Source organism: Antechinus flavipes, chromosome 4 (assembly GCF_016432865.1).
Source record: "Antechinus flavipes isolate AdamAnt ecotype Samford, QLD, Australia chromosome 4, AdamAnt_v2, whole genome shotgun sequence".
Classification (NCBI taxonomy): Eukaryota; Metazoa; Chordata; class Mammalia; order Dasyuromorphia; family Dasyuridae; genus Antechinus; species Antechinus flavipes.
In genome coordinates, this window is record NC_067401.1 from 289578534 (window position 1) to 289603849 (window position 25316).

Consider the following 25316-nt stretch of genomic DNA (forward strand, 5'->3'; position numbering starts at 1 on the left):
TGATGTCATTGGTCTTTTTCTAGAATGAAGGATGAACAACAACAAAGTTCCTTCCAGGTCTAAATTTTAGTCGTGTCATGTGTGGCTTACGGGATAGAAGGAGGACTAAACAAAATAAAGAACATATGGTTCACATGTGCAAAAGTTTGTGGCAGCCCTTTTTGTAGTGGCAAGGAACTGGAAACTGAATAGATGCCCATCAGTTGGGGAATGGCTGAATAAGTTATGGTATATGAATGTTATGGAATATTATTGTTCTGTAAGAAATGATCAGGAAGATGATTTCAGAAAAGCCTGGAGAGACTTACATGAACTGATGCTGAGTGAAGTGAGTAGAAACAAGAGAGCATTGTACACAGTAATAAAAAGATTATGTGATCAGCTCTTTTCAACAATGAGGTGATTCAGGCCAATTCTAATAGACTTGTGAAGGAGAGAACCATCTATACCCATAGAGAGGACTTTGGGGACTGAGTGTGGAGCACAACATAGTATTTTCATCTTTTGTTGTTGTTGTTGTTTGTTTGTTTTTTCCTCATTCCCCTCCCTTTTCCTAATCTGATTTTTCTTGTGCAGCATGATAAATGTGGAAATATGTATAGAATTGCTCATGTTTAGCCTATACTGGATTACTTGCTATCTAGGGAAGGGGGGAGGTGGAGAGAAAGGGAGAAAATTTTGTAACACAAAGTTTTGCAAGGGTGAATGTTGAAAACTATCTTTGCATGAATTTTGAAAAATAAAAAGCTATTATATATACATATATATATAATAGCTTTTTATATATTAGGATATCATATAAATCCTATAAATAAATAAAGGATATATGATTCTTTTTCCTTCAACGGTTAACAGTTTTGTGAAGTCTCTAGGATCTGAAGACTAGACCTATGATTTCACTGATAAAAGGAATTCTTGCTCAAGGAAATTCTTTCCACCAACTTAGATCAGAAAATGTAAGTTGGGGTCTTAGGCTTAAATGTGGAAGTAAGTAATCCTGGCTCTAGCCTTAAAGAGATAACATTTCAGACAGCCAGTCACCTCTGACCCTCTCTGATTTATTCTGACTTCACTTGTGCTATTTAGCTTGCCCAATAATGGGAACCTTTCCACTCCCTGGAACGCTTGCTCCCTTGTACCACTGATAGCAGTCTCAGGCAGGAATCTTACATTGCAAGATGTCTCTGGTTTTTGACCTCTTGAGCCTTTTTCCTGAACAGCAGAGATTTGAAGCCTCTATATTTCTGTATAAACCCTTTATCTTTTTTATATTATCCAGATTTGTATCTATATAGATCAAGCCTGGTTCAAATTCTTGAGATTGTGTTATATCCTGCTGAAAGTCTAAACTAGGTTTTTCTTTGTTTTAAAATAACAAGCCCCTTGATCTCTGAGCTTATCATTGGGAAATCTCATTATCCTACAAGATTGAATCTGCCGGGGGTATTCACATTTCATCAGTACCTTCTTACCTCTCTGAGTGGACTCTTTGATTGAGGGCAGGGTCGGGGACTCCAGGGCCTCCATTTAACAAAGAGACTCAGCACATTCTTCTCCCATTTCCCACCACCTATGTTGCTTTTAGACTTTTTTGGACTTCTCTATTGCCAGCACTGTTCCCCCTGACTCTTTTCAGCTTCCTTGTCTTCCCCTATTAGATTTTAAACTCCTTAATGGCAGGGGCTTAAAAAACCCAAAACTTATATTTGTATCTTTAGCACTTAGCACATTACCTGGTATATAGTAGGTCCTTAATAAATGTTTGTTGAATTGAAAATTTAAAGAGTTGCATGGGGGTACTGAGAAATTATGCAACTTGCCCAGGGTCATATCAGAGCCTTGTCTATCAGAAGGACTTGATCGCTAGTCTTTCTGTCTCTGAGCCCCATTCTTTTTTCTTTTTTTAAAGCTTTTTATTTACAAAACATATGAATGGGTAGTTTTTCAACACTGACCCTTGCAAAATCTTGTGTTCCAAATTTTCCCCTCCTTCCTCCTACCTTTTCTTCTAGATGGCAGGTAGTCCAATACATGTTAATACATGTATACATATTTATACATATATAATACATGTATACATATTTATACAGTTATCTTGCTGCTCAAGAAAAATTGGATCAAGAAGGAAAAAAAAACTGAAAAAAAAAAAACAAAATGTAAGCAAACAACAACAGAAAGAGTGAAAATGCTATGTTGTAATTGACACAGTTCCCATAGTCCTCTCTCTGGGTATAGATGGCTCTCTTCTTTGCAGAACAATTGGAATTGGTTTGAATCATCTCATTGTTGAAGAGAGTCGCGTCCATCAGGATTGATCATCATATTGTCTTGTTGTGTACAATAATCTCCTGGCTCTGTTCATTTCACTCAGCATCAGTTCATGTAGGTCTCTCCAGGGCTCTCTGAAATGGTCCTGCTGGTCATTTCTTACAAAACAGTAATATTCCATAACATTCCTATGTCACAATTTATTCAGCCATTCTCCAACTGATGAGCATTCACTCAGTGTCCAGTTTCTGGCCACTACCAAAAAGGGCTGCCACAAACATTTTTGCACATGGGTCCCTTTCCCTTCTTTAAGATCTCTGGGATATAAGCCCAGTAGAAACACTACTGGGTCAAAGGGTCTGCACAGTTTGATAACTTTTTGAGCAGAGTTCCAAAATCTGAGCCTCATTCTTTAACCACTAAGTGATGCTGTCTCTGTGGACATCTATGAGGATGGGAAGGTGAGCAAGATAGGATCTCTGCCCTTAAGAAATTTTTATAAGCATCAGCAATATCCTCCTCATGCTTAAGCTGCTCCACAGCAGTGAGGATTTTTTTTAAGCTCCTAGGATAAACTTCTGCTGGGAGAAAATAGCCCGGAACACTCATGATCCACACAGGAACACTTACCAGCTGGGCGCTGAAAGTACCTCAGTGACTCCCTGTTTCATATTGAATAAAGCCTTAATTTTTTGGCTTGGCATATGAGGCCCTCCTCAATCACACACAACCCTACTTTTCTGGCCTTATCTTACATACTCCCTACCATATACTCAGTGCTCCAGTTAAATTACAGTTTTTACACTCCAGTTATATATCCTGTGTCCTTTTTTTGCTGGCAATATTTCCCTTGGTTTAAAATGACTTTGCCCAAATTCCTATGTTGCATATTGAGATTTTACCCAGTCTTCAAGAGTAAGCCTAAATGTCATTGCTTCCCTGAAGTAGAAATGATCTTTTCCTCCTCATAACTCACATAGCATGTGGTACTTTGCTTTCATGTATACCTAGAGTGTCTGTGCTGTCTTTGCCACACTCTTCTCCCTCACTCCCAGACCTGACTGAGTTCATTGGTGTTGCTCCAAGTGCTTTCTTTACTACGCAGAGACTTTGGGATTTACTGTTGTGCCCATCTGCCTCACTACAGTTGTTTGTTTCCAAGTCAGACATCCCCAGAATAGGGATAGACAAGATGTAAAGATGGGGGTGAGGTAATAAGGCAAATGGATTTGGGAACTGGTTGAATAACTGGATGTAAAGAATAGTCATTAATGATTCAATATCAATCAATCAGCAAGCATTTTAAAAATACTTATTATACTTATTCTAGGTACTGTGGTAAAGGTCATTAATGAAAAATTCCTACCCTCAAGGAGCTTACAGTCTAATGGAAGAAATGCCATGTACACATTTAGGTATATATAAGATTATAATCATGTTTATTTACCATTTTAATAAATGCAAAGAACTTTTCATATATTATCTCATTTGATCCTCACAGCAGTACTGAGAGGTAAATGCTATTATTATCTCCATTTTACAGATTAGGAAACTGAAGCTGAAATAGGTTAAGTGACTTGCCCAGAGTACATAACTAGTAAGTATGACTCAGTCAGGATTCAATTCCTTTCTTCAGTGTTCTAGACACTATGACACTTTTCAACCACTTAATTTCTGTTGAATATTTTTATCAGTGTCTTGGATGAAAGAATAGATAATATATTCATTACATTTGTAGATGACATGAAGATGGAAAGAAGAGCTAATGCACTGAATGACAAAATAGAAATCAAAAAAAAATTTGAATGACAAGATAAGAGTTCTTAATCTAAGGCCCCCGGAATTTTGTTTTTTAATATTCTGATAATTAACTTTCAGGATAATTGGTTTCCTTTGTAATCCTATATTTTTTATTTTATGCACTTAAAAACTATTATTCCTGTCAAGTATACTGCTTTTGGACTTCTCTGACACTCTCCAACATGCATTCCTCTCCAAAACTGATCATTGGGAAATCTCACTAGTTACAAGGCTGAATTTCCTTGAGCTAGCAATAAGGATTCAGATTCAATAAAGTAAACTACAATAGGCCAATTTTTAAAAATCTACTTCATAAACACACTATGACTTATGAAGAGAAATATGGCTAGAAAACAATTTGTGTGAAAAAATGTTTTAGTGGACTGCAAGTTCAATATGAGTCAAGAGTATGATATGGGAACCAGGTGATTTTATCCTGCAGTAAGAGAGTCATAGAGTCTCAAATGGTAAAGGGGATAATCAATGCTAAAGTTCTCTGATTTAGTTGAAACACATTTGTAATATTATTTTCCATGTTGGCTCCTCCACATTGTCAGATGGGCATTGATGAGCTGAAAAATGTACAGAAGAGGAAGATGTGAAGGGATTAGTGACCACATCATAGGAAGAATCATTGAAAAAATTGGGACTATTTAGCCTGGAGAAGAGAAGAGGGAATGAATGCTGTCTTCAAGTCTTTGGATGAACAGATGAATGAGAAAATAATTTATTAAGTGCCAAACACTGTTCTAAGTGCTAGAGGTATTAAAAAAGCTAGATTAGTGTTCGGAAGGACTGGTACTCTAATTGGGAGAGATAACATATAAAAGAGAGTTCAGATATGGAGCAGATGAAAAGGTCCCAGAGTTGTAAGGGGCAGTGGTGGGATGGGTGGCAAGGCTCAGAAGTCCTTACACTGGTTATTTAAGAAATTAAGATGATGAGGCAAGGCAGATTGTGCCTTAGCCTGGAGAATTTTAATGTAAGAGAAAATGGTAAGACTTGGTGATTGTCTTATTAGAAAGGATAGAATTGTTCATTTCCATCTTATTTAAGTCCTGTGAGCAGTAAAGCAGCCCAGGCAAGGGGAAAGGCAAAAGAGTAGGGTGAATTGGGTGGCTGTTTCTTTCTGGTTTTATTCTCTGATAATGTTCTGGAATGGTCTATTTGGGGAAAAAGAGAAAGGAGACAACCTCTGAGGTGCCAGTAAATCGATGGCCTGAGTGCAAATGTGGCCTCAGGGGAAAAAAAAAAAAGAACGTGATCTGGGACAAGTCTTTGAATCCCACTCACCTCTGTTTCCTCATCTGTAAAATGAGCTGGAGAAGGAAATGGCCAACCACTTCAATATCTTTGCCAAGAAAAACTCAAATGGAGTCACAAAAAGTCAGACGATTGAAAAATGACTCAACAAAAAGAGAGGGGAATACAAGGGATGAGCTCTCATATGGTAGAAGGATTAAACTTATCTTGCTTAACTGTGGAAGGCAGCAGGGGTGATAGGTAGAAGATGGAGAAAAGGTGGATTTCAATTATATAGAAAGCTTTTCTAACAGTTAAAATCATCCCAGAAGGAAGGGGGCTACTTCCAGAGATAGCATTCTCTCTCACCAGAGATTTTCAGGCAAGCTGACCATTAGCTAGAAGTGTGAAAGAAGGGTTCTTAATCAAATACAGTCTGGACTATATAGCCTGTAAGGTCCCTTCCATTTAACATTTTGTAATGCAATATAGGTCATATTTTACATTTAGTTATTTTGCATATATTAATAATTCCCCAAGATTATAAATTTCAGAGGACAGGGATGTTTGCATTTCTGCCAGTCCCTGTCATAATGCTCCACATCTAACAAACACTCAATAAATAATTTGTTGAATCCAACCAAGTAAATGTGGCATTGCAGGATTGAACTGTTTGGAGAAGAGTGCCTTAGCCATGCATTCATACTACAAATTACTATGTGCAATGAACTCTGTTGGCACTGGGAAGAGAAAGAGATAAATAACATATGGCCCCAACTCTCAAAGCCATGGGGAACATCTCTTTGAACATATATGAAGGCCTGACAGTATAAAGTATATTTTGCTAAAAATATCAAATGGATATTTAAAACTGAGTTTTCTTTCACTACTTTAATATAATATTTACATAATATAATATATTGACTCATTGACTGTTTCAACCCCAGTCTAGTCACTTAAGCACTTACTGCTCCAAACAACTCTCTAAAAAGATAATTTGTAAACAGAGCACCAGCCTACATTGATAGGAGAAATCACAAGTTTATTCTCTATCTTTACCATAAATGAAATCAGTCCAGTCCTTATCTCTACCTTATCTTTATGTGATCACTGTGTTATCTATGTCTTTATTACACATTTAGTGAGGCTCTTGGCAAGGTTGCTCTTAGTACAATCATCTCTGAGAGAAACTCCTAGCAACGCTCCATTGGAAAAGGATGCAAGGAAATAAGGCCGCTGTTCTCCATGTGCTGTTAACATGGGGGCAGTTTCCAAGGTGACGGGTACCATACAAACACACCAGCTCATCCTGTGTACTCTAATGAGCGTCAGTCCTTGACTCTGATCGAGAATTGGAGTTCAACTTTTGGGAGTTTTTGTGTTTGCCCAACCCTAGCATTACTCAGTGTTCTTGCAAAAGCCAGCCGGGGAAAACCCTTCGCAGTTTTAGACCAAGTGCTAGGAAACTCTGTGCCTGCTTCAGGATCCCCTGAAATAGGTGTCTATGGAAGCAGTGGAAGCATCTGTCAGCCTCTGGATAACCTTTAACTTTTTTGATTTTTTTGATTTTTTATGATTGCTTGAGCTGACAAAAGTACCAGTTGAAGCTCCTATGGTATTTTAAGTACTTTATAATGACCACACTTTATAATTACCCATACTAATTAGATGATTGAGTTTTGTTACATAGCCAGATAGTGAATATACTTCATAGGACCAAAGATTAGAACTGGAAGGGACTTAAAGGGCCTCTTTAAAATCCATCTCCCCCAACCCCCCACCCCATACAGCCCTCTATCCTATTTAGGTATAATGTCTTTTCTGGAGAAATATTTGCATTTAATAGAAGCCTTTTATCGATGATACCTTGACTTAAAGGAATCATTTTAAAGATAAGACTTTCAGGTACTGTTCAGTAGATGGGAAATATTTTCCAATAGTCAATTTATTTGCACATTTATTAAGTACTTAGTGTATGCCAGGCCCTGTCAAATATTTCAAATTCGACTTCAGAGATGTTAGGTATAAGCAAAGCAGATTGATAAACCACCACTATCCTTGGGGGAAGCTCTGTGCCTTGTTTGCTTTTCCCAAATGTCTAGTTGTCAATGGAACTCTAAGCATTTTAAGAAGATTTAATTTGATTGATTTCTTAGAGAATGAGCATCACTTCTGACAGCTTTGAAATCTTATTTTTCCCTAATTTTTTTTTGAGGCAATTAAATTTAAGTGATTTGCCCAGGGACACAACTAGGAACAATCTGAGATCACATTTGAACTCAGTCCTCCTGACTTCAGGGCTAGTGTTATATCTAATGCCCCACCTACCCTGTTTTCCCCTTAATCTTGTGAGTTTAATGTACTATTAGCTAAGTGGGAGCTGATTGTGATTCCCTGAAAAAATCTGTCAAGAGGTAACCATTTAATTTGTCTCTAAAAACATTTAATCTTTATTTCTGAACTCCAGTCTTACATTGTTAACTGTCTCTTGCACATCTCTACCCAGCTGACTTGGCAGCAAGTCCTACATGAATTCATTATCTTTCTCTGATAAACTTATCCTTCTTCAAACTTCCTTATTTTTTAAAAATAACACTACCTTCCTCCATCTTTCCTAATTCCACCCTTTTCCTTATCCCCATCAAATCAGTTGCTGAGTCTATAACGTATCCAGTTTGTTGCCTACATTTCTTGTAACTGTTCCCTCTCTTCACTAACACACAGTCATTTCCTGCAATTATTCCTCCTCCAATCAACCAACAAGCATTTATTTATGAAGCACCTACTATGTGCTAGGTTCTGTGATCAATAATGAGGATCCAAAGCCAAATGGAAGAGTTCCTGAATTTAAGGAAATTGGGAAAGACTAAGTGCATATAAATCAGTATTTACAAAATAAATACAAGATAAAATTTTTGGTGGTGAGGGCACCAGTAGCTGGGGACTTAGAAATAGCTTCCAGTAGAAGGTGTTGCTTGAGTTGAGTATTAAAGGAAACAAGGGATTTGGAAAGGAGGAAGTGAGAAGTGTAATATAGATATGAAAGATAGCCAATACAAAGGAACACAGTAGCCTAAAGGGCTGGATCATAGAATGCAGGAAAGGGAGTGAGGTATGAGTTTGGAAAAAGTTTGGGAGCATGTGCAAAGGAATTTAAAAGCTAAACTTACATTTGATCTTAAAAACAATGGGAACCACAGTAGCTTATCGAGGAGAAAGTGCTTTGATCAGTTCTTGATTCATACAAGTGCTAAAATAATCATCTTAATGCAGAGTGGACCATGTCATTCAGTCAACATTTTTCAGTGACTACCTCTAAAATATAAACTCTTAGTCTGGCATTTTAGGCATCCTAAAATCTGGTTCCCACCTACCTTTTTATGTCACTCCTTTTTTAGCATTTTGTATTTTTGTTTTATAGGGGACAGATACTGATCAGCTCATTTCTAGTTTCTCTTCCTTGAAGATGCAGGCTAGGTCCCACCTTCTCCATGAAGCTTTTTCTGATATTCTCAAGTGAAAATGAGCTTGCCCTCCTCAGATCTTCTGAGTTCTTTTTCTAAATCTCTTCTTTGCTTCCATTGAAGCTTACACCTCATATTAGTCTTAGCCAGTTACAATCCAAGTCTTTTAAAGGTGAGGGCTATTATCTAAAATGACAAAAAAATAAGATATTTTTGTATCCTTGGCATCTTTATTTATTTAATTGTTTGTTTGTTGGAGACAATCAGGGTTAAGTGACTTGTCCAGAGTCATAAGCTAGTAAGTATCTGAAGCTGGATTTGAATTCAGATCCTCTTGACTCTAGGGTTAGTGCTCTATTCACAGTGTTACTTAGCTGCCCTGTATCCCTAGCATCTTGAAAAAAAAAGATATTCTGCTAAATATTAATATTGTTATTATAAATTGCAGCCAAAATAGAATAAGAGGATAGTAGGTTGGATTATCTTTGGAAAACTCTTTAGTATTTTTAAGGACTTCATTCTTTCATTTATTGTTTTAATATTGATAAATGGCACAGTTCCTGGTATATAATAGGAACTTACTAAATGATTCATGATTGATTATATTTCCATTTATACTGGATGGTTGTCATTCAGGGAATACCGCAATTCCCAAAGAAGTTACCTTATGATCAAATGGAAAAGTGTGTGATGAGTCTAAATAATCTGTAATATATTACTAATGAAGAACTAAGCAGAAGTGGAATAAAAATATCACCAGAGAGATATATAACTGAAAAAGAACATGAATCAGTTATGTAAGGAGAGAAAAGGATAATTGAGGGACAATGCTCATGTGCTCTACTTATATCCAGAGAATAAGAGATTCAGAACAGGAGTTTTTAACCTGGGATCTGTGAGTAATTTTCAGGGAGTTTGTGAAGTTGATTGGGGGGGAAAGATTACATTTTTATTTTAATATAACTGGTTTCTTGTATAATCCTAAGTATTTTATGCATTTAAAATATGATTTTGAGAAGTTCATTGGTTTTTCCAGATTATCAGAAGGGTCTATGATACACAAAAAGTTATGAATCATAATTTAGAAGAAGACCCTAGTTTTACAAGAGGATATGAACATGAGTTTTATAGGATGAGAAGAAGTGGATGGATTGCAATCTGTAAAATTGGAGGTGGTATCCACATTGATAAGTTCACCAGTCTATTGAAGTATCAAAATATAATCGATACTCTGTACTGTGCCTTAAGGTCTCTAGTTTTGGCTAATATCTAGATGAGGTATGCGTGGACTTGCTTCTTTGAATTTATTGGTATATTTGCAAGTATCACCAAAGGAGAGTTAGCAGTTAGCTCTCCATGAGTCAATCAAGATAAACCACACCCATGTTTAAAATATGTAAGGGGAATTGGATAAATATTAGACAAGTATACAGGTAAAATGAATAGTCAGCTCTTGGTTCCCTTACTATAATATAAGGGAGGGATGGCAAGTGTAGAATAGTGGGAAAAAATCTAAAAAGAATCTATTTAACTATATAATATTTTATGTTTATTTGAATATGAGTATTCTTGTTATTCTAAAAGTTCACTTTAATTCAGATAATGAATATGCATTATAAAAAGACAATTTAGAAACTGAATCCTATACTTTTTATGTTACTTTCTGCTTATTCAATGTCAGTCAATCAGTAAACATTTATTAAGTACCTACTAAGGGCCAGGCCCCGAGTTAAATGCTGGGGATGCAGCTTAACGGGGGAGACAACCTGCAAACAACTATATAAAAACAATCTACAAAGGATGAACTGAAAATATTCAGCAGAGGAAAGGCATGAAAATTAAGAGGAAGCAGGAAAGGCGTCCTGCAGCACACAGGCTTCAGTTGGGACCTGAAGGAAGCCAGAAAAGAGGAGCAAGAACATTTCAGGCAGGGAAGACACCTGGTGAAAATGCCTGGACTTAGGAGTTGACACACTGAGACCAGTGTCACCACGGTGAGCAGTACATGAGTGGGGAGGTGTGAGACTGGAAGGGAAGGGGCAGAATAGGAAAGGCTTTGAATGCCAAACAGAACATAGTCTATTTGATCTTGGAGGCAATAGGGAACTACTAGAATTTGCTGTGTGGGAGTTGGTGACATGGTCAGACTTTCACATTAGAAAGCAGACTGACAGCTAAGTAGAGGATATTCCAGAGGAGAAAGGACATATGGCAGGGAGATGTCCTCTGTGTGTGTGGGAAAGATAAATATTGTTTCCCAGGCTGGTTTACATCTGACTCACTTCTTCCTTGGGATTCAGTTAAATCAGTAAATGTTTGTTACCTACTATGTGCAAGGCACTAAGCTTGACATTGGGAACACAAACAAAAACAGAGCTTCTCTGCCTTGGACTTCTCCATAGTGTTATGGGCGAGGAATATAACACGCACACATAGAAGTAACTAAAATTGATTTTTATCATAAGAATGCTCTCAAGGCCTAAGAATAATTGTGTTGTAGACCTTTTTTTCATCTGTCTCTGATTCTCTATGTGTCTCTCTTTTGTTTCTCTCTGTTTCTCTCTCTGTTTCTCTCTCTCTCTCTCTCTCTCTCTCTCTCTCTCTCTCTCTCTCTCTCTCTCTCTCTCTCTCTTTCTCTTCTCCCTCCCTTCCTACCTCTTCCCCATCCCCACCCTCCCATCTCTGTCTCTGTCACAATTTCTTCTTTGGGGACAGTGCTTAACCTAGATAATTAGGTGAAGTTTATTTTTAACCCTTGTGTCATCTGAAGACATTTCTAGTTGCTTCTTGGGCCTGAAGTCAGCAAGTCCTGAGTTCAAATCTGACTTCAGACAACTTTCTAAGTATGTAAGTTTGGGAAAGTCATTTAGCTTATTTCCTCACCTGTAAAATGAGGATTATAGGAGCTCCTATTGCATAGAATTATTGTGAGGATCAAATATATACACACGCACATACATGTGTGTATACATACATATATGCATATTTATATGTGTATTCTGATATACATACATAGACAAGCTATACATATATACATATATAATACATAACATGATAGTATGTGTGTATACATATATATATAAAGTTCTTTGTGAATTTTAAAGTTCTATATAAAAGCTAGCTATTATTATTATATATCTCCTTAAGATCAAATGCTCCCTAATTCATGCCAGAGAAGGATAGATTGGGGTGTCAAATTCAAATAAATAAAAAGGGGAGCATTTAACCATAACAATCCCTTTAGGCTGCATATTAACTTAGAAAACCATCTATCAAAATTATCCTTGTCCTATTTTAAAAAAATTTATTTTGTTAAATATTTCCCAATTACATTTTAATAAAGTTCAGGCTGCTGCACTCAGGAGGTAGTTTTGTGGAGCAGCTCACTCACTGTATGTTTGACACTTTGGGGCTAGAGGAAATCTCCAAGTCTCTCCCCCACCAGGCCACTCATGGGGCAATGAGAGGGAAATAACATGCCCTCCCTTGACCTTTAACCCAGAGCACAACAGTGACTCCAATAGTGGTAGTTCTAGGTTAAAGAGGAAATATGAAAAGGGCAGACGTAGGCAGGACACTCAGGAAGATGTCAAAGTAACAGATAAATATGACTGGACAGGTCATAGAATTCCCTCACTTTATATTTGAGGGAACTGAGGCTCAGAAAGGCGAAGCATCTCCCCCCAAAGTCACAAAAGCGGCAAATGGCCAAGGCAAGGTTTGGACCGGGTACTCTAACGTGAGATCAAATGTTTTTGGAGGGCAACCAGCACCTCTGAAGATATACCATGTGTGCATCTCCTTATTCCTAGGCTAGCCCTATTGGTTAGTTGATATTTAAATAAGAAAGCTGGATTTGGAAGATGACCCACTTGTCCTAGGGAGTGATCTGTTTGCAGAAAAGGGCAGACCCTGGATCTCTCATCTGGTACAACTGGGACCTAGAGATGTGTTTACCATGTTTGACATCTTCTCTTGGGTACTTTGCATCAACCCTGGACCTCCCAGTGAGGGTTCATAGGTAAGGGGGATTTCAGGTCATTGTCTCCTCCCTCCCATTTATGCTTCTCTTAGCTCCCACCTGTTTCCTGGAGGGACCAAAGCCTGTCTGCTCCCTTTCAGCGATTAATATTCACAACAAGCAGCAAGCCATTAATTTAACCGGTCGAAATTTATCGTTCACTCTCCTTAGCTAGGATCTGCTGGGGGTTTATTTTTCACTGCTGATGCATGACCACATGACAGCTCCTGAGCATCCCAGGTCCCTCTCTACACACCCCACCTTAGCCCCCCGATGCCCCAGAGCTCTGGGCTCTATACGGCAGCACGTTTTGACAAATGCTGCTGCTGAGAAGGTGATTCTTGGTGGCTGGCCTATTGGAGTAGATGCTAAGCATGCAGCCTGAGAAGGTTTAAGGTTTGGGATTTCCTGCCTGGCAGATCTTGCAGGTGACTCATTTCAGCCCAGGTGCTTTGGGCGAGAGTTGTGACAATCCTGTTGGGCAACCCCTCCCCAAACCCAGAGGGGGCCAAAGAATATGCATTAACCCTCCATTCGGGGCCTCGACAGCCGTAATCTCACAGTAGATTGCACATCTAAAAAAAATTAGATACCACAAGCTCCTGATAGCCCCTCTCCTGCCTACTTTGCTTCCCTACATCAAGATGCTCACGTCCTTGTCTAAATGGAACTGTGCTTTGGTGGTACTGAAATTTTCAGAACAAAGACAAAGGCTCTCAGGGAAGCTCCCATTTGGAGAGAAAGAAAAAAAATTAGGAACAAAAATAAGAGGGGGAGGGTTCATAAATCCATAGCTGGCTTTTATCAAATCAGAATTTGTAGCTCTCTGCTGACAATCAGCCAACAGCTGAAAGCCACCAGGGAGAGATCCCATTCGCAGCTTCTGGCTGGCTATTAGCTACCAGCAGCCTCCTGACCCTGTTTCCAGGGAAGTAACAGCTGGCAGCTGACACAGGCTCAGGCATGGTGGGCCACTTTCGCTTCTCTGGGAATGGATAGGAGATTGGCAGGAAATAAGCATTTAAAACATGGATATTAGAAGAGCATTCTCCCCCATCCTTCCTGTATTACTCCTCCAGATTTTGCTTTTAGGTGCTGATGTCTATTATGTGCTGGGAAATTTGAGTAGATTCTTTTTTTCTCCTTTATAAAAGGATTAGGTGGCTTGGCTTACTCCCTCCCTGTGGCAGATAAAGATATATTTCTAAACTCCTTTTTCCCCTTTTATTCCCACAAAAAATGAATAAACAGAAAGATACCAATTTCAATAGATTTCCTTATTTTAATATTTCAAGGACTAATAAATTGGAATGTTTTCTTTTTTTTTACCTCTGCCTCCCTGACTTAGCTCAAGGACCACATCCTATATTAGGCTCTAATTCTACTAATTGCCAATATTTTCCTATTCCCCTACCTCCATTTCCACTCCTTCCCTTAAAAATCTCAATTGCTTGATATTTATATTTATTTTAATATTTGTATATTTATCGACTTATCTTTGTTAGAAGGGATAGAAAATGGATCACAAGTTCAAAGATGGAAAGTTGGAGATCAAATGCTACAACTCTCTCATTTTAGAGATGAAGAAACTGAGGCCCAGTTAGGCTTTATGACTTGTCTGAGATCACACAGATCTTCCTCCAACCTCCAAAACAATGTAGATTCCTGAAAGAAAAGGACAATTTTCATTTTCATTATTTTAGCCAAAGTCTATTATCCCCAGAACTTAGTATAGTGCTTAGCATGGAGCAAGTGTTTTACAGTTATCCCTTCCATATTCCAATTTTCCTCATCATGATTTTGATATATCTTAGGGTGGCATAAGAAATTAGATGAAAGTTTTTTGGGAGTTTTTTAGAAACTGCAAATGACACTTAAAGGCCAGCAAATGAAAGAAATAGTTTAGAAACTCAGGGATCCATACCAATATGTATGGTATTGTAAATACCCATAAAAGAAAAGAAAAAAATTCAGATTTTTTTCTGTGGGAAGCCAAAATTGTTTACATATATTTTCCCGATCTTTAAATAAGAAATCAAAAATGACAGACAAGATGACAGTCATGAAGTTATAAGAATTGATATCTAATTTAAAGTGGTACTACAAGTTATTAAAAAACGTGTTTCAGGATCGTATTTGTTACCTGAAATCAAAGGGTATCTGATATCCTCCCAAAGCCAAGGGATCAGGCTTTTCTTTCTCTGGTTCATTGTACCCAAAGACTGGAGTTATTCCAGGAAAACTTCCTTAAATGAAGTTTAGGTTTTGCTCCTGTGTAGTATTTTCCTAAGAGGGATTAAGGAGCTTCCTTCTAGAAAGATATTCAATGTGCAAAATAAATCAGGTACTGAATACATAACACAAGGAATGCTTGAAATACATAACTCCTGTCCCAAAGCCCCTTGGTATATGACTCTCTTCTTATGGGTAGAGATGGAGGCTTTGCCCTACATGAGGGGTGGGTAGAGTTAGTGAAAAGTGAGAGATCTCCAGCCTTTACCAGACTCTCTTTTGGGACACTTGAAGTAAAAATTTTCTTTGAATACTCCAGTGCCACTTGGGTACTTTCCAGGATCAGTTCTTTTTTTTTCTCAGTAGTATTTTATTTTTCCAAATACAAGTAAAGATAATTTTCAATATTCATTTTTGTAAGACTTTGTGTTCCAAATTTTTCTCCCTCTCTCCCTTACTTCCCTGCTCCGCAAGACAATAAGCAATCTGATAAAGGTTAAACATGTGCCATCCTTTTAACTATATTTCCACATTTGTCATGTTATACAAGAAAAATCCCCAAAATTCCCCAAAAGGAGAAAAACCATAAGAAAGAAAAAGCAAGTAAGCAAACAAACACAAAAAAATGAAAATTCTATGTGTCAATCTACATACAGTCTCTATAGTTTTCTCTCTGGATGCAGGTGACATTTTCCATTCCAAATCTATTGGAATTGTCTTGAGTCACTGCATTGCTGGGAAGAGCCAAGTTCAGGATCAGTTGTTTCTCAGCTAGATCAAGCTTCAAGTCTTCTTCTACTATCCTGGCTTCCATATTCAAGAGAGAAAATGGGAGAGACCAATCTCAATTCACATTGCTTTAAGGAAAAGATTCTGTTGAAACATGAGAGGAACTGGCCATCTTCATCATGTCCCTTTGTCCAGTCTGCGACTCTATAGAGATTTGGGGGGAATTTCCCTGTGGGTGAAATCCAAGACCTTTTTCCTTAGAAGAGCTGAGTTATCTAGTTCCCATTGAAGAGCTCTTTCATTTTGTGTTGTCTGGCATATATTCTTATAGGTATCCCTTCTCTGATTTCTGTTTTGCTATGATTTGGATAAATGGGCTTCTTTGTTATTTATCATGTGTGTTCACTGTAGAATTGGTCTTTGGTGGGAAAATATTTAGCTTTGAAAATAGTCCCCTTACACAAAGTGACAAAGTGATCAGAAGTTAGATGGAACTTAATCATATCCCCTAGACAAATTGGGGAACAGACAAACATGCTTCTGTTCCCCTCTCCTGAGGACAGTTGATGGTGGAACTTGGCCTAAACTCCTACTTCCCCTCCTAGCATGGAGGAAAAAAATATACCTTGGAGAAAATCGATGCGAGAAGAGGCTAGAGGTGTCTGTTCTGCCTCCTTTTGCGCCACACAAGGACAGTGTACATGTTGCATGTAGAACCTCACTATACACATGGGGCCCATACTTTTTATTGCACACAAAAGACTCAGTTAATCAACAGAGGAAAAGCATTGCAGTGAGAATGAAGAAAGACTTCTTGTAGAAGGTGAGATTTTAATTGGGACTTGAGGGAAGACAGACATAAGGAGGGAGAAAATTCCAGGCTTGGGGAACAGCCAGTAAAAATATCTGGAGGTAGAAGATGGAGGAGCTTGTTTGAGAAATAGCAAGGAGATCAGTGTTCCTAAGTTGCAGAATATGTGGGGGTGAGTAAAGTGTACAAATACTGGGGGACTGCATTGACACAGGTTTTTAAGGTATTTAAATGTTAAAACAGAGGGTTTTCCTATTTGGTCCTGGAAGTAAAACCACAGGAGTTTACTAATTAGGGAGGGACATCATTAGACCTGCTGTTTAGGAAGATCATTTAATGATTTAGGAATGAAAAGACTAGAGTGGAGACAGACTTGTGAAAGAGATACAGTCTTGCAAGTTTTAGTGTGCCATATGTAATAAGGTGAAGTCAGAGGAGAGAAAGGGCCTATGGAAGAGATGTTGTGAAGGTAAATTGTCAGGTCTTACTTAGCAAAAGGTGAGAAGTGGTGGTTGTGAGAGGGACAGTGAAAAGTTGAGGATGACACCTAAATTATAGGCCTGCGTGATTGGGAAAATGGTAATACTCTGAATTGCAATAGGGATATGTAGAAGTGGGGAGCATGTGGAGAGAGAAAATTATGGGGTTCAGTTTGGGACACGTCGAGTTTAAGATGTCTCCAGGATATCCAGTTTGAGATGTACAATAGGTAGTTAGAGTCAGCAGAGAGGTTAGGACTAGATGTGTAGATTTGAGAATCATTACGGAAACGTTAATTGAATCCATCAGAGCAGATGAGATCACTAGTACAGAAGTATAACGAGAAAAGAGACAGGACAGAGCCTGTGGGACACCAAGAGTTAGGGAGCATGGACTGGACAAAAGTCCAGTAAAGGAGACAGAGGGAGTAATTAGACAGGTAGTTTGAGAGTAAGAAAAGAGAAGTGTCACCAAAAAATATAGAAGAAGAGACTATCAAGGAGAAGAGGCTTTGACATAGTGTCAAAGGCTGCAGAGAGGTGAGGGAGAATGAGGATTAGGAAAAAAAACTATTAAATTTGGCAATTAAGACATCATAAACAACTTTGGAGAAAGCAATTTCAGTTGTTTGATAAGATTAGAAGTCCAACTATAGAAAATTAAGAAGTGAGGAAAGGAAGTGGAGGCATCTATTGTAAATGGGCTTTCAAAGAGTTTGGCTATAAAAGGAAGGAGAGACATGGGAAAATATATGTTAGAGATGAATGGAAAGGTGGAAATATAGAAATTCTCACAGGAGCCCAGAAACAAATATTGAAAGCATATGAGACACTTAGAAGGCCAAAGAAGTCATAACCTCTATCATACTACCTTGAGAAGGTAAAGGCTCCTGGGAAATTTGTGATAATGTTGAATAGACATTTCACTTTCATCACTTTGAAAACTTTAAATTCTGTGTAACTACTAGCTATGTTATATCTTTTTGTTACTGGTCATCTTATCTAACAAAAGATGCAACAGCAAGAAATACCTTGAGTCTAGCACCCAGACCGCTCAATGATTTTCTACCTCTCATACTTACAGAATAGCTGCTATGGCTAGGAACATCCATCTTGGAACCACTGTTTGGCCACATATACTTTTTTTTTATTTAATAGCTTTTTATTTACAAGTTATATGTATGGGTAATTTTACAGCATTGACAATTGCCAACCTTTTGTTCCAATTTTTCCCCTCCTTCCCCCCACCCTCTCCCCAAGATGGCAAATCGACCAATACATGTTAAATATGTTAAAGTATAAATTAAATACAATATAAGTATACATGTCCTAACAGTTATTTTGCGATACAAAAAGAATTGGACTTTGAAATAGTGTACAATTAGCCTGTAAAGGAAATCAAAAATGTAGGCAGGCAAAAATATAGGGATTGGGAATTCTATGTAATGGTTCTTAGTCATCTCCCAGAGTTCTTTTGCTGGGTGTAGCTGGTTCAGTTCATTACTGCTCTATTGGAACTGATTTGGTTCATCTCATTGCTGAGGATGGCCAGGTCCATCAGAATTGATCATCATATAGTATTGTTGTTGAAGTATATAATGATCGCCTGGCCTTGCTTGTTTCACTCAGCACCAGTTCATGTAAGTCTCTCCAATCCTCTCTGTATTCATCCTGCTGGTCATTTCTTACAGAACAATAATATTCCATAATATTCATATACCACAATTTATTCAGCCATTCTCCAATTGATGTGGCCACATATACTTAGGAAAGAACTACAAAACAGGAGAATCAGCAAGGGCCTTGATATCCAGTTTTAGGCAAATACATACCTTTGCTGCCAGCTTTACTTGTACTAGGAAGGAGAAAGAGATCCTTCCTCTACTGGAAATATGAAGAAGAGTTGGCAAAATTTTGACACAGTTGAAAGAAGGGATGAGAAAGAAAGAGAGAGGAAATGCAAAAGCTATTTCTTTTCCTTTTTAGGGTTACTGAATGAGCAGATCTTCCTTACCTAATTGTCAGTCATCTTTGGCACAGTACCCCTATTTCCAGGAACCTCTGGGTCATATTTGTCCCAAAAGGCCAGAATACATGTGTCCCTTAAGTAACTCAGGATGAAAACCCATTCCCATCCATACTTCATGGGGTGGCCTCTGAAGGGTCCAGGCATTAATTTAATAGTATGTAAAACTCTTTGGTTCCTCCCTTTATATATATACAGGATGACAGCCATGGTGATAGAAATTTGGGGATCTAGTCCACCCCCACTAATTTTGCAAATTAGGAAAGTGAGACTCATAGATTAACTCCAAGTTACAGTGACTTGACCAAGGTCAAAAATATAGTAAGTAGCAAAACCAAGATTTGGTTGTAAGCCTCCAATTTCAGCATCCTTTGGACTGCCAAGTCCTTAACCATGTCCTAAGTTCATTATATGTTTATTCTGTTTTAAATACTATTTGAGTTCCATCATTTTTATACTTCACATGAGGGAACCAAGCTCATCAAATATTTTCATGCTACTTTTGCTCAAAACAGAAGGTCTTATTACATAAATAATTAACCTTGGGAACAAAAGAACATGCAAAAGTACAATTAATGAATCTGTTAACATTCAATATTTTATAACACCTATAAATAATTTCTCTTGCAAAAATTGTATTGAGATATCTGATCATGGTATAGAGATAGCCTTGGATTTCTGAAGATGATGCTACGAATTCTTTGGCAATATCAACCGGTGAAAGAGATGAAAATGTAAAATGGTTCTCTTCTATGTTTGTAGTTAATAATGGTAGAGTAGTAGAAAAGAGGACCAAGGGTTTAAGGAATCAAAGATTTTAGAACAGTTATGAACAAGAATTTAATTATTAATATTCAACATGTGATTTCTGTCCAACATCAATGAGTTGATGCATTACTGTAGTAATTGGACCACATTTGTACTGACATCCTTGATCTAACTGAAGCTAGAAGACAAAGAAATTGCAGCTGGATGGAAAGCTGGCTCACAGATTTTTCCTCAGAGGCACAAATAAGGGGTCAGAAGAGTTGATTTCATTAGGAGTCCAGAGATAACCAAGGAATATCATTTCATTTATAATTGATCATGTTATCATGCAGCATTCCTAATGAACTTAAGTATAAAGAAAACCATGAAAATAATTACAACTAATACACTATTTGGTACAGAAGATAAAGCTGAACAATTCTGTGAAGAATTTAACTATTTTTAAAAAATGTTAATCTATACCTCTATGACATCAGGGCAAAAATGAAAATGGGAGGATAGCAAAAGGCATCTTGAAAACTGTGGTTTGGAAGTAAAAATTGAAAGACTATGGATTACTCATTATTATGGATTTCAGCCTTCAATGTCATGAATATTTTCTTCAAGAAGCAAATTAGAAGGCTCTGGATGTGGTGAGCATCTAATGACATCACACACAAAAAATGAAATTGATCCTATCTTAATAAACAGGAAACAACTGGTTAGTAATGTGGGAGTCATTGTAGAATCATATCTGTGTGCAGTCAGATTGTCTACTGTTTAAAACAAAGGTCAAAATCAATATCAAATTAGAACAAAAGGATAGAGATCAGCAATAGATCCTGTATGCAATTAGAATTGCTCCAATGTGACCTACTTATTTACAATTATATTTTGCACTTTCAGTATTTTTTAAAACAAAAAAGTAGTTCAGCATTGTTGTTAGTTACAGCTAGTTACTATTAAATGGGAAATATGCAAGCCTATTTTCCAAATAAAGATATGATGCCTTTGATCTCTGAAAGTGAAGTTTAATAGATAAAACTATCAAATAGATAAAATAATTTAAATAGGATTTTCAAATATGAAATGGAGTGTCTTAAAAAATTATTGAGATCTTGTATTTATTATACCACATTAATTTCTTGATATTTCATCTCCCTTGAACCTTCCTTTGAAACAATAGTTTCTTATAGCACAAGCAACATTTCATATCTGTAATCTTTGCCCTCTCTGTTTAAAGGATAGTAATATGTTCTGGCTACCTTGTTGTTTCTTGAACCAAAAACTCTCCCACACTGAAAATTTTTGCTGGATGAACCTCATACTTAGAATATTCTTCTTCCTTCTCTTCTTCACTTCTGGCTTCCTTCAAACCCCCACTAAAATCCCCTTTTCTATAAGAAGTCTTTCCCTAACCCCTTTAATGTCACTGCCTTCCCTCTGTGGATTATGCCCAGTTTATCCCATCCAGCCTGCATGTACATAGTTTGCATGTTGTCTCCTCTATTAGATTGTGAGCTCCTTGAGAACAGGGACTATATTTTGCCTTTCTTTGTATCATCAGTTTTTAGAATGGTGCCTGGAAAATTGTAGGTACTTAATACATATTTATTGACTGACTGACTGTTCTCTAGAACTAAGATTCAACGTGACCTAATTGTAAAAAAGCTATTGACTTTGATAAATGAGAAGTGGATTCTTTGGAATCTGATTATCATCATTTCTAAGAGAAGTTTGATATAAAGCAGTTGCCATGGCAAGACCAAATGACAACAGAAACCACCTTAGCTCACAAACATATGATCTCTCTACCAAAGAGAAGATTTGATAGCCAAAGGCAAAATCAGCTTAAAGCATATATTTCTTTGGAAAATTATTATGAAGGAATTAAGAATTCAATAGCAGAATGGATTGGTTTGCATTTGGAATATTGTATAATCTGCTTAATGCCCTAACTTTCTCTCTGAAAGGCCTGTTCTTGTTTTACTTTCATTTTTCCTTTATTTATTTTTAATATTCACTTTTTAAAAATGTGATTTCCAAATTCTCTCTCTGCCTCCTGCTCCTTTCCCATCCACTGAGAGGGCAAGAAATCTATAATTATACACACAAAATCATGCAAAACATTTTCATATTATCCATACTACAAAAAAAAAAAAGAAAGAGCAAGAAACATAAAGTATGTCTGCACTCAGCATACACAGTGCACACAGGGCTTTCTCTGGAGATGGCTAACATTTTTCATCATGAGCCTTATGGAATTGCCTTGTATTATTGTCTTGATAAAAATAGCTATTTTTCATAATTGATCATTGTTACACTATTGCTGTTACTGTGTGCAATGATCTGCTGATTCTGCTCACTTTGTTTTATATAAATCCATATAAGCCTTAGCATTTTTTCTGAAATCATCATGCTCATCATTTCTTATAGCTCACTAGTGCTCCATCACAATCATATATCAAAATTTCTTTAGCCATTCTCCAATTGATGGACATTCTTTCAATTTCCAACTTTTTGCTACCACAAAAAGAGCTACTATAAATATTTTTGTACAAATAAGTCCTTTTCCTTTTTCTTTGATCTCTTTGGGAGTGACATTGCTGGGTCAAAGAGTATATGCAGTTTCACAGCCCTTTGGATGTAATTCCTAATTGTTTTCCAGAATGGTTGGACTAGTTCACATTCACACAATAGTGTGTTAGTGTCTTGATTTTTCCACATCTGAGCATTTGTCATTTTCTTCTTCTGTCATGTTGGCCAAACTAAGGTATGAGATAGTATCTCAAGAGTTATTTTAATTTGCAATTCTCTAGTTATTAGAAATTTAAAGCATTTCTTTATGTGACTATTGATAGTTGATTTCTTTTTCTGAAAATTGCCTGTTTATATCCTTTGAACATTTATCAATTGGGGAATGGCTCTCATTTTAATGAAATTGAATCAGTTCTCAATTGTCTCAATTCTCTCTCTCTCTCTCTCTCTCTCTCTCTCTCTCTCTCTATATATATATATATATATATATGTGTGTGTGTGCGTGTGTGTGTGTGTGTGTGTGTGTGTGTGTATCTACCTAATAAGGCCTTAATAGAGAACGATGCTATAATATTCCCCCTTCCCCCAGTTTTCTGTTTTTCTTCTAATTTTGGCTGCATTGGTTTTATTTGTGCAAAAACCTTTAAATTTTACATAATGAAAATAATTAATTTAGCTTCTTATGATCATCTCTGTCCCTTGCTTAGTCATAAACAATTTTCTCCGTATATCTGAAAATTTTCCATGCTTCTCTAATTTACTTGTGATTTTACCTTTTATGTTTAAATCATTTATCCATTTTGACCTTATTTTGGCATATGGTGTGAGAAATTGGTTTATATCTAGTTCTTTTTCAGTTTTCCCAGAAATTTTTATTAAATGGTTAAATGGTTAAAAAGCATAACTGCTCCAAAAGCTTAGATCATTGCATTTATCAAATATTAGGTTATGGTGGTCATTACCTACAGTGTATTATAGGTAATCTCTTTCTATTGATCTACTACTCTATTTCTTAGACATTACTAGATTGTTTTGATGATTATTGCTTTATAATATTGTTTGAAATCTAGAACTTTGAAACTGGAGTAAAAAATATCAAAGAAAATGTAAGAGTGAAAATGATGGGCTGACTGGCCATATGCTAAGTATTTATTTATAAATTTATTCTCTTGGTAACCTCATGACGTCAAGAAAAGGGCAGGAAGGCCTCCATCACATTTAATAAACTTCCAGTGGTAAAATTATTAAAAAACATAGACAAGAGGAATGGGTGCAGTAATTTCAAGATCAACATTGACATGGATGAATCACTAAAGATATACTAATAGTTCTGTTCCATTCTGGGCCTTTTTGTTCTCCCTCTAGATTCATATCCCATTTCTCTCTCTGCTCACCAATCCCTGTGGACCATAATCCCCCTCTATACCGCTTTAGTCTGTGAAGAGGAGAGGGAAGTTAAATTTACAGTATAGCTCTGTTACTACATGGCATCTGTCCCACAAAGGTCCCATTCCAAAGAGTTCCCTTCCCATGTCTCTCCTATAACTTCCCCAAATTCTTGGAATTTTGGCTTCTTAGGGTTTTCCTGATGGACTGGTTGATGGCAACCCACCTAAAATCCCAAGCTCCAAGGTTCCCGTGCCTCAAACTCCTATGTCCAAGACTCCATTCCCTGCAACTAGTATGGAAAATGACCAAGGAAAAGACCAAGGCTCCAAGGCCATTTCTCTATGCTACGTGGGCTGGAGAGATACCCCTTAAGACCTGTTTCCTCTACCACATGTTGTCATTTCTGAGTGAACAAGTCCTTCACCTGAAAAGGTTGCAGCCCGAAAAAAAAAAAAAAAAAAAAAAAAAAGAGGTATAGCTACCTTTTCAAATTCAATTCTTGTGTTTTAGGCATGTGATGTTTGTTTAAGAAGCTGACCCATCAGCTTGTTATCAGTATCTGCCATCTTCCATATCTGCCTTTTATTCCATTTTCAGTACCTCCTTTCTCTCCCTGCATCAAGGTCATAGCACAACAGATTTAGAGCTAGAAGAGATATCAAGTCCAACTTCCTCACAATTTCCCTTCATTTACAAATGAGAAATCTGAGACTCAGGGAAGTGAACTTATTATATTCAATATCACACAGGTGACAGACAAGGATCTGAACCCAGATCCTCAAAGTTGGATTGAGACAGTTTCCATGCTGCCAAGAAAGAATCCAATAAAGAGAGAAGGAAATAGGATGATGTTCAGTCTGTTGGAATGACTCTCTAACAGCTCATCATAGGTTGTTGGGGGAGATATTTGGAGGCAAAGGGCTTGGTAAATCTTGCAAAGTAATACTATGTCAGCTATTTCTTCCTTATCTATACAGAACTGGAGTTTTCACTACTGAATAGTCTCTATATAATATGAAAAATAATTACACGAGAAGTATCATTTTTAAAGCAAGATGGTTCTGATGTTTTATATTTTATTTCTTTCATACATACTCTATGAACACAATCATACACACAACAGTGAGTTAAGAGAGATCCTCAAAACAACAGCCACTGAACAAATGTTATAGCTACAGAAGAGCTTATTCAAATGATCAGTTAACAAAAGGATGAGCTGGCTATCATGGGGAAAATGGATTAATTACGCCTAGGACACAGCTCACTATCTATCAAGTCATCTTTTCTATTCTGGAATTGTTCTGACCCTGTTCTCGGATACATTGGGATCAAGTTGGCCCCACTCTTTTCCCCTTAAATCTGAGCTTAATAAATAGGGTCCTCATTTTTCTGCTCTGCACCCAAGATCTGCAGGTTAAACTCACTTCACCTCAGTTCTTCCTTGCCTTGCTCTAGCCATTCTACTCTGATTATTTTATAACCATCTACCCTATCTGCTACTGTACTCCCCGGACCGTAAAACCATGCACCTCCATTCTCCTCCCTCCTTCCCCAAGATTTCTAGCTCCAG